The sequence below is a fragment of the Salmo trutta genome, chromosome 32, assembly GCF_901001165.1.
Source record: "Salmo trutta chromosome 32, fSalTru1.1, whole genome shotgun sequence".
NCBI classification, from domain to species: domain Eukaryota; kingdom Metazoa; phylum Chordata; class Actinopteri; order Salmoniformes; family Salmonidae; genus Salmo; species Salmo trutta.
The window spans coordinates 12,507,915-12,519,748 of NC_042988.1; positions in this window are offsets into that span (position 1 = coordinate 12,507,915).

An 11,834-nucleotide genomic window follows, 5' to 3' on the forward strand; every position below is an offset into this window, starting at 1 on the left:
TGGAAGTCTGGATTTGGAGTCACACTCAAAATTAAAGTGGAAAACCACACTACAGGCTGATCCAACTTTGATGTAATGTCCTTAAAACAAGTCAAAATGAGGCTCAGTAGTGTGTGTGGCCTCCACGTGCCTGTATGACCTCCCTACAACGCCTGGGCATGCTCCTGATGAGGTGACGGATGGTCTCCTGAGGGATCTCCTCCCAGACCTGGACTAAAGCATCCGCCAACACCTGGACAGTCTGTGGTGCAACGTGGCATTGGTGGATGGAGCGAGACATGATGTCCCAGATGTGCTCAATTGGATTCAGGTCTGGGGAACGGGCGGGCCAGTCCATAGCATCAATGCCTTCCTCTTGCAGGAACTGCTGACACTCCAGCCACATGAGGTCTAGCATTGTCTTGCATTAGGAGGAACCCAGGGCCAACCGCACCAGCATATGGTCTCACAAGGGGTCTGAGGATCTCATCTCGGTACCTAATGGCAGTCAGGCTACCTTTGGCGAGCACATGGAGGGCTGTGTTTTTTAGAACTAAACCAAGATAGGCCACAGCCTGTCGTTTCCAATGGGAACAAATAAGTCATAGCGGGCAGAACAAGCAAGGAGGTGGGCAGAGCCAAGCACGAGCTAGTGAGATCCTATTGGCCCGTTCTAACATACATCTGCATATTTCCATTAGGGAATGCCTACTCTGTGAAGTGCCGTGTGCAATAACTCAATTTGCTTTTGTTTCATCAATGAGAACATTTGCAGAATGTCGGCCAAAATCCATCTCCTTCCATCTTCTCCCACTGACGGCCACTGGGCTTCCTCTCACTACCATATTTGGTAATGAGTGGAAACGCCAAGTGGATGCTTAACATTTATACATCCGGTGAAATATCTGTCTCATTGTACTATCTGTGGTATAACCCCTGGCTTGTCATGCAGAATTCAAAGCTGGCCTACAACATGCAAAAAGGTAGGGCTGGAGGGATTAAACTGGCAAACGAGTGGGTGGAATGTACACTGCCCTGGATGTAAAAAACAAACAAAGAGCCCTCCGAAAAAAGGTTTTTGAGCATGCCGAAACAAGGAGCATTTTGTGGCAGCAAGCATTGCAGACAAGGCTAAATAGGACACCCAGGTCATAGTTAGCACTCAAAATAAAATAAAATAGACACTACAGCCAGAGTCTTCAGAACAGCCTTAGAAGGAGGCTAAACGTCACAGCCACAGGCCTGCTCATGGCTTTGAGTAAGAATTTGTCTGTCAGGAGTTAAATGGACTTGACATGGGGAAAGTCATTGTGGGAGATTTTGAAAACTAAGGTAGGATTTTTTAGTTCTTTACAAACTTGTTCTGTACTGTGAAGATAATCTGTGCTTCATATTATCACATAGGCAGGAGGCCGATATATACTCACACTGTATGTGTGTTCTGCTGTAGTCTACATTGATTTATTTTATTTGAAGTTATATTATGATATTGTGATATTTGTTCTACTGCTACATTGATGTCTTGAAAATGATATGAAATTCTTGTCTAGTAAGCCCCACAGCTGAGTATGTATGCATATGCATATGGCCGGTGTTCTGCACCGACGTCTAAAAATGTTGATGTACAATGTCTAGAAAATTAGGCTCTAAGAAATTCTGACTTGTGTAAGCCCCGCAGCTATACTAGAGTATGTGGGCGTACTGCAGTGACGTCTAAAATGCTTTGAATTAATCAGCACCTTGGAGAGTGCTGTCCATTTCACCACCATAGATAGTAGGCTACTTGGCTGTTTGCTGTCTGCTGCGCTGCTATATAGTGTTTGACACTTTTTTCTCAATATGTTCCGGTAACTCAGAGCCCCCTGGATAACCCCTCCCCCTCTCATGCTGACTATGTGTTCCGGGACCTCCAGATTTACAAATGAAGCACTGGTGGTTACACGTGGTCTGCGGTTGTGTGGCCGGTTGGACGTACTGCCAAACAGCTCTGGTGGACATTCCTGAAGTCAGCATGCCAATTGCACAATCCCTCAAAACTTGGGATATCTATGGCATTGTGTGACAAAACTGCATATTTTAGAGTGGCCTTCTATTGTCCCCAGCACAAGGTGCACCTGTGTAATGATCATGCTGTTTCATCAGCTTCTTGATATACCACACATGTCAGGTGGATGGATAATCTTGGCAAAGGAGTTATGCTCACTAACAGGGACGTAAACAAATTTGTGCACAGAATTTGAGAGAAATAAGCTTTTTGTGCGTATGGAACATTTCTGGGATCTTTTATTTCAGCTCATGAAACACTTTACATGTTGAGTTTATATTTTTGGTCAGTATAAAATCCCTAGCGAATTGATGTTGATCATCTGTTGTTGTCTGCTTGATTTACAGCAGGGTCTCGTTAGATTTAACAGAGAAAACATTAAAGTAATGAGTTCACGTTTTCATGTTTCTGTGACTCGGATTGGACTCTGAGCCTACTTTGCACAATTGTGTAGAATCGACTATTGCGCAACATCCAATGCTATTCCTATTAATTATTATGGATATAATGACAACAAACTACATAGCCTAGCGGGCTTACTCACAATATGATCTGGTAATGAAATAACATGACAAATACATTTTGGTTTCCATGTTACACCTGCAATTTATAACAATAACAAGGGGCTTGAAGTAGCCTACTTGAAGTTGAATTTGGAGCTCAGTAATTAAAGTACTGGAATACGCCAACCGTGAAAATCAGACATTTGCTCAATTTAGTGCTTGAAAAGTCCTTTTAATTATTGTAGCCTGATGTTTATAACAGTTTTTGTGAGAGATGCGGCCATTTTCATTTGTTTCCTGCAGCTTCAATTAAAGGGTGTTGTGATACTCTGTTGCGGTAAAACTTCACTTTCCATACAAATCCTTCAATGAAAAAAAGGAACCTGGTTTTTGGTCACTTTCTCATTATAAAAACAGCGATGGTGAGATTCAAATGGTGAGATGAATGCTACCCTGCATCAGCCACATAGGCTACAGGTAAATCACCATGCATCCAATCTATTTAGTCAGGCAATGTCAACATTATTCTCACATATTTTAGAATGTAATAATAATTTGCACATCAATGCATTGGCAAAGACCTAAAGAATCATTATTACTTAAGTGGTAATGGCCCTTCTTTTTTTGTACACTTTTTGAATGCTTTTTTGTACACTTTTTGAATGCTTTTTGTACACTTTTTGAATGCTTTTTGTACAATTTTTGAATGCTTTTTGCACACTTTTTGAATGCTTTTTGTACACTTTTTGAATGCTTTTTGTACAATTTTTGAATGCTTTTTGTACACTTTTTTAATGCTTTTTGTACACTTTTTTAATGATATTTTGGGGGAGTGTGGGGTTCTATATTAGGCCCTATATGTACAATTATATAAACAATACATTTGTATAACATTGAGGTCCTTGAAAATGACAATTAAATGCTTGAAAAAGTCCCTGACCGGCCTTGAATTTGAATAGTCAATGTCTGTATGAACCCTGCTTAAAGGATGTATAGTCCTAGTCCTATGTTGTTGTATAGCTGGAGTTATGGGCCAATTTGCATATTTTCACTTTTATCCCTTTAAGTACAAATGTGGAACTGCATGAAAACCCTTTTTATTTTAGTTTCAAACCATTTTGAAATGTTGATGTCACACACTGGCCCATTACTTTATATAATTACTATTATACAGTCGTATGAAAAAGTTTGGGCACCCCTCTGAGGCTGCATAATAATTTACTCTGTCGTCACAGAAAATGATCACAGTGGCATGCCATTCATTTTCTAATAAAAGCTGAGTACTGGGGTATTGTCCAGACAAAGATTTTTAGTGTAGCAGTATTAAGTTGTATGAAATTAAATCAGATGTGAAAAATAGGCTATGCAAAAATTTGGGCACCCTTGTCATTCTGTTGATTTGAATACCTGTAACTACTTAGCACTGATTAATTGGAACACACAATTGGTTTGGTGAGCTCATTAAGCCTTGAACTTCATAGACAAGTGCATCCAATCATGAGAAAAGGTATTTAAGGTGGCCAATTGCAAGTTGTTGTTCTCTTTGACTCTCCTCTGAAGAGTGGCAACATGGGGGCCTCAAAACAACTCTCAAATGACCTGAAAACAAAGATTGTTCAACATTATGGTTTAGAGGAAGGCTACAAAAAGCTATCGCAGAGATGTAAGCTGTCAGGTCCACTGTGAGGAACATAGTGAGGAAATGGAAGACCACAGGCACAGTTCTTGTTAAGGCCAGAAGTGGCAGGCCAAGTAAAATATCGGAGAGGCAAAGGCGAAGGATGGTGAGAACAGTCAAAAACAGCCCACAGACCACCTCCAAAGACCTACAACATCATCTTGCTGCAGATGGTGTCACTGTGTCACTGTTCAACAATTCAGCGCACTTTGCACAAGGAGAAGCTATATGGGAGAGTGATGCGGAAGAAGCCTTTTCTGCACACACGCCACAGAGTCGCTTGAGGTATGCAAATGCACATTTGGACAAGCCAGCTTCATTTTGGAATAAGGTGCTGTGGACTGATGAAACAAAGATTGAGTTATTTGGTCATAACAAGGGACGTTATGCATGGCGGCAAAAGAACACAGTGTTCCAAGAAAAACACTTGCTACCCACAGTAAAATTTGGTGGGGGTTCCATCATGCTATGGGGCTGTGTGGACAGTGCCGGTACTGGGAATCTTGTTAAAGTTGAGGGTCGCATGGATTCCACTCAATATCAGCAGATTCTTGGGAATAATGTTGAAGAATCAGTCACAAAGTTGAAGTTACGCCGGGGCTGGATATTTCAACAAGACAACGACCCAAAACACTGCTCAAAATCTACCCGGGCATTTATGCAGAGGAACAAGAACCAAGTTCTGGAATGGCCATCCCATTCCCCAGACCTGAATATCATTGAGAATCTGTGGGATGATTTGAAGCGGGCTGTCCATACTCGGCAACCATCAAACCTAACTGAACTGGAGATGTTTTGTAAGGAGGAATGGTCCAAAATACCTTCATCCAGAATCCACACACTCATTAGAGGCTATTGGAAGCATCTAGAGGCTGTTATCTTAGCAAAAGGAGGCTCTACTAAATATTGATGTGATTTTTCTGTTGGGGTGCCCAAATTTATGCACCTGTCTAATTTTGTTTTGATGCATACTGCACATTTTCTGTTAATCCAATAAACCTCATTTCACTACTGAAATATTACTGTGTCCATCAGTTATTTGATAGATCAAAATGAAATTGTTGATCCAAACATCCAATTATTTAGAAATGGAAATCATGAAAATTGTCAGGGGTGCCCAAACTTTTTCATACGACTGTATATATTATGTGATGTGCAGGTCAGTGTAGGTCAGTGTATGTGATGTGTAGGTCAGTGTATGTGATGTGTAGGTCAGTGTATGTGTGTATACGTAATGTGTAGGTCAGTGAATATGTGTGTGTATGTGATGTGTAGGTCAGTGAATATGTGTGTGTATGTGATATGTAGGTCAGTGAATATGTGTGTGTATGTGATGTGTAGGTCAGTGAATATGTGTGTGTATGTGATGTGTAGGTCAGTGAATATGTGTGTGTATGTGATGTGTAGGTCAGTGAATATGTGTGTGTATGTGATGTGTAGGTCAGTGAATATGTGTGTGTATGTGATGTGTAGCTCAGTGAATATGTGTGTGTATGTGATGTGTAGGTCAGTGAATATGTGTGTGTATGTGATGTGTAGGTCAGTGAATATGTGTGTGTATGTGATGTGTAGGTCAGTGAATATGTGTGTGTATGTGATGTGTAGGTCAGTGTGTGTGTGTGTATGTGATATGTAGGTCAGTGTATATGTGTGTGTATGTGATATGTAGGTCAGTGAATATGTGTGTGTATGTGATGTGTAGGTCAGTGAATATGTGTGTGTATGTGATGTGTAGGTCAGTGAATATGTGTGTGTATGTGATGTGTAGGTCAGTGAATATGTGTGTGTATGTGATGTGTAGGTCAGTGAATATGTGTGTGTATGTGATGGGTAGGGTCAGTGAATATGTGTGGGTATGTGATGTGTAGGTCAGTGAATATGTGTTGTTGTATGTGATGTGTAGGTCAGTGAATATGTGTGTATGTGATGTGTAGGTCAGTGTATGTGTGTGTATGTGATATGTAGGTCAGTGTATATGTGTGTGTATGTGATGTGTAGGTCAGTGAATATGTGTGTGTATGTGATGTGTAGGTCAGTGAATATGTGTGTGTATGTGATGTGTAGGTCAGTGAATATGTGTGTGTATGTGATATGTAGGTCAGTGTATGTGTGTGTATGTGATATGTAGGTCAGTGTATGTGTGTGTATGTGACGTGTGTAGGTCAGTGTATGTGTGTATGTGATGTGCAGGTCAGTGTATATGTGTGTATGTGGTGTGTAGGTCAGTGTATATGTGTGTATGTGGTGTGTAGGTCAGTGTATATGTGTGTATGTGATGTGTAGGTCAGTGTATATGTGTGTATGTGGTGTGTAGGTCAGTGTATATGTGTGTATGTGGTGTGTAGGTCAGTGTATATGTGTGTATGTGGTGTGTAGGTCAGTGTATATGTGTGTATGTGGTGTGCAGATCAGTGTATATGTGTGTATGTGGTGTGCAGGTCAGTGTGTATGTCAGTGTATTTGTGTGTATGTGATGGGTAGGTCAGTATATGTGATGTGTAGGTCAGTGTATGTGATGTGTAAGTCAGTGTATGTGTGTATATGTGATGGGTAGGTCAGTATATGTGATGTGTAGGTCAGTGTATATGTGTGTACGTGATGTGTAGGTCAGTGTGTATGTGTGTATGTGTAGGTCAGTGTATATGTGTGTATGGAATGTGTAGATCAGTGTGTATGTGATGTGTAGGTCAGTGTATTTGTGTGAATGTGATGTGTAGGTCAGTGTATTTGTGTGTATGTGATGTGTAGGTCAGTGTATATGTGTGTATGTGATGTGTAGGTCAGTGTGTATGTCAGTGTATTTGTGTGTATGTGATGTGTAGGTCAGTGTATTTGTGTGTATGTGATGTGTAGGTCAGTGTATATGTGTGTATGTGATGTGTAGGTCAGTGTATGTGTGTGTATGTGATGTGTAGGGCTGTGTATGTGATATGTAGGTCAGTGTATGTGATATGTAGGTCAGTGTATGTGATGTGTAGGTCAGTGTATTTGTGTGTATGTGATGTGTAGGTCAGTGTATATGTGTGTATGTGATGTGTAGGTCAGTGTGTATGTGATGTGCAGGTCAGTGTATTTCTGTGTATGTGATGTGTAGGTCAGTGTATTTGTGTGTATGTGATGGGTAGGTCAGTGTGTATGTGATGTGTAGGTCAGTGTGTATGTGATGTGTAGGTCAGTGTATGTGTGTATACGTAATGTGTAGGTCAGTGTATGTGTGTGTATGTGATATGTAAGTCAGTGTATGTGTGTGTATGTGATGTGTAGGTCAGTGTATGTGTGATGTGTAGGTCAGTGTATGTGTGTATACGTAATGTGTAGGTCAGTGTATGTGTGTGTATGTGATATGTAAGTCAGTGTATGTGTGTGTATGTGATGTGTAGGTCAGTGTATGTGTGTGTATGTGATGTGTAGGTCAGTGCATGTGATGTGTAGGTCAGTGTATGTGTGTATACGTAATGTGTAGGTCAGTGTATGTGTGTGTATGTGATATGTAGGTCAGTGCATGTGTGTGTATGTGATGTGTAGGTCAGTGAATATGTGTGTGTATGTGATATGTAGGTCAGTGTATATGTGTGTGTATGTGATGTGTAGGTCAGTGAATATGTGTGTGTATGTGATGTGTAGGTCAGTGTATTTGTGTGTATGTGATGTGTAGGTCAGTGTATATGTGTGTATGTGATGTGTAGGTCAGTGTATGTGTGTGTATGTGATGTGTAGGGCTGTGTATGTGATATGTAGGTCAGTGTATTTGTGTGTATGTGATGTGTAGGTCAGTGTGTATGTGATGTGTAGGTCAGTGTATTTGTGTGTATGTGATGTGTAGGTCAGTGTATTTGTGTGTATGTGATGTGTAGGTCAGTGTATTTGTGTGTATGTGATGTGTAGGTCAGTGTGTATGTGATGTGTAGGTCAGTGTATATGTGTGTATGTGATGTGTAGGTCAGTGTGTATGTGATGTGTAGGTCAGTGTATTTGTGTGTATGTGATGTGTAGGTCAGTGTGTATGTGTGTATGTGATGTGTAGGTCAGTGTATTTGTGTGTATGTGATGTGTAGGTCAGTGTGTATGTGATGGGTAGGTCAGTGTGTATGTGTGTATGTGATGGGTAGGTCAGTGTATATGTGTGTAGGTCAGTGTATTTGTGTGTATGTGATGTGTAGGTCAGTGTGTATGTGATGGGTAGGTCAGTGTGTATGTGTGTATGTGATGGGTAGGTCAGTGTATATGTGTGTAGGTCAGTGTATTTGTGTGTATGTGATGTGTAGGTCAGTGTGTATGTGTGTATGTGATGTGTAGGTCAGTGTGTATGTGTGTATGTGATGTGTAGGTCAGTGTATATGTGTGTATGTGATGTGTAGGTCAGTGTATTTGTGTATGTGATGTGATGTGTAGGTCAGTGTGTATGTGTGTATGTGATGTGTAGGTCAGTGTGTATGTGTGTATGTGATGTGTAGGTCAGTGTATATGTGTGTATGTGATGTGTAGGTCAGTGTGTATGCGTGTATGTGATGTGTATGTGATGTGTAGGTCAGTGTGTATGTGTGTATGTGATGTGTAGGTCAGTGTGTATGTGATGTGTATGTGATGTGTAGGTCAGTGTGTATGCGTGTATGTGATGTGTATGTGATGTGTAGGTCAGTGTGTATGTGTGTATGTGATGTGTAGGTCAGTGTGTATGTGATGTGTATGTGATGTGTAGGTCAGTGTGTATGCGTGTATGTGATGTGTATGTGATGTGTAGGTCAGTGTGTATGTGATGTGTATGTGATGTGTAGGTCAGTGTGTATGCGTGTATGTGATGTGTATGTGATGTGTAGGTCAGTGTGTATGCGTGTATGTGATGTGTATGTGATGTGTAGGTCAGTGTGTATGTGATGTGTATGTGATGTGTAGGTCAGTGTGTATGCGTGTATGTGATGTGTATGTGATGTGTAGGTCAGTGTGTATGCGTGTATGTGATGTGTATGTGATGTGTAGGTCAGTGTGTATGCGTGTATGTGATGTGTATGTGATGTGTAGGTCAGTGTGTATGCGTGTATGTGATGTGTATGTGATGTGTAGGTCAGTGTGTATGCGTGTATGTGATGTGTATGTGATGTGTAGGTCAGTGTGTATGTGTGTAGGTGGTCACTATCACCCCAGGGTCTTTATTCCACTGTTCTTTCTACCACCTGAAAACAGCCTAAATGTCATGTTACTAGTTTGTTTTGCTCAATTCAAATATCTATTGATCCCAGCCAAGCAAAGCAATAGTATTTGAGATTCAGCCTCCTAGAAGTTGTTTTCATCCCTCTCCTTTAGGAGATGTTTACTGACGCTTTACAGAGCCAGTGATTCAACACCACATCCAGAACACAGAGGCCACACAGACACAAACAGGCCCAAACGTTTAGCTCAACTATCTTGAGAGCTGGTGCAGATATGTCTTAAAGAAATATTTCATAATTCTATCATATTGCCTTACTGTGCATGTATTATACTTTAAAATAGCACATAGAGGCCTGTCTGAAAACCATCGGTCAACACATTGATCATGAGTCATGGCCAAAAGGCATTTTCATGATGTCAAACGCATCAGCACATTATTGAACATGGCCATTCCTCCTCCATTCCAGCACCAAGGCTGTGACAGAACCGACCCAGGTGTCGAGGGAAGGGGAGGACATTCTGCTTTAAAAACCGCAGCCTATTCACATCTCTAAATGGTGTCCATTATGAGGCCGGGGAAGCTGTTGTTCATTGGCAAGGCTGAATGGTTTCACAGAGAGCCACGTTCACCATCACCACAGCAGCAGGTCACCTATTCACACACTGATTAGTGTTAAACAGCAGCAGAACTAAAAGCATTTTTCAATACAGCCTCATATTAGAGGGACTTTAAACAACACGCAGGCACACAAGCACTCATCGGCACACACACACACCCACACCCACCCACCCACACATCCTTTCCTCCTCTTTCTCCTCTCTGCTCTTCTCTGACAGTGGGGGACATTATGATCGTTAGCTGAACCCACCTCCCTTGTTTTGTCAGCAAAACGCTCCCCGGAGCAGCGCACTTATCACGGTAGAGAAAGGCTTTATGCTCTCCTTTCCTTACAGCGAAGAGAGACAAAAATATATGGTTCAATTATCGTGTCTGTCAGCCCTGTATGAGCTTGTGATGGACTGAGTCGAGTTGAGCTTGATGCTGGAGAGAGAGATAAAGAGAGAGAATGAGAGAGAGAGAGAGAGAGAGAGAGAGAGAGAGAGAGAAGAGAGCGAGAAATAATTCAAGCCTCCAACTAATGCGTGTTGCAGAATGCAGAGAGTCAGTGATTCGACTGGCACTGTCTCATCCACACAGTCTCTGGCATAAGAACAGAAAACTGGTGTGTTATGCGGTACCAGATAACTCTGAACAAACCAACAGGTATGAAGCTGAACGGCAGTGAATCTGATCCACTGTGAAGCACTTTGAGATTCATAATAAAAAGCACTATGTAAATATATCATTATTATCAAGCAAGAGTCAACCAGGGACCCGAGAGAGAGTCAAACCTGTTACCTAACAGAAGTGATTCAGCGAGTCATTCTCCACTAGGTCGTGATGAGGGTGTGCAGACAGACTGGAGGGAGATATATCTGTGAGTCGCTGCAGGGCAAAGTGATTCAACCAGCCAGCCAGTGAAGGGAGTTATAGTGGAAGGAGAGTCTGGAGAACAGGGAGCTGGCTTTGGTCTTCTCATGTATTCTCAGCCCTCCAGACAGACAGACAGACAGACAGACAGACAGACAGACAGACAGACAGACAGACAGACAGACAGACAGACAGACAGACAGACAGACAGACAGACAGACAGACAGACAGACAGACAGACAGACAGACAGACAGGAGGCCCCAAACAGAGAGGGAATGTACAACCAACCAGCCACAAACACTCACAACAACAACAACACTTAAATAAATGAGAAAGAGAAACACAAATACAGAGTCCAAACAGACAGTTGGAAAGATGAAAATGTATACCCAGTCTACTAAGACAACATGTCCATGTAAAACACACAGCACAGACAGAATACACACATGCTGTAGCAGTAGGCTGTATCTGCATGTGCGAGACGGGTCTACAATCTCAGTTGTAATCAAAGGCCAGTCGGTATGTGATAGAGGAGCTAAACTCCACTCCAATCTGAGGAGATAGTAGCAGGGGAGGGAGGCAGGGCCAGGACAGATGAACAAATATTACACAGCCCTTCAGGAAGCAATTCCAGTCCAGTCCAGACCAGTTCGGACCCACGTCTATGACCTAGCACCTGCAGCAGCACGAGGCGAACCAAGGTAACCAAACAAAAGCCGTAGAAAACCCCAGCAACAGCTCTCTTGCTGTTGCCACACCTCAACATCTCAGTAAGACAAATCAACAACAGTGTGTCTATGACAACCCCATAGCATCCGCAAAGGCATCCAACCAATGGTGAACCAAGGTGACCAAACACACGGCATCTAAAACACTCCGTTGTAGTCGCCACACGTCAGTGCGACAGATCAACAACGTGAGAGCTACTGTTTCCTGATTTTGATTTTATTTCATTTAACCTTTATTTAAGAAGGCAAGTCCGATAAGAACACATTCGTATTTCACAATGA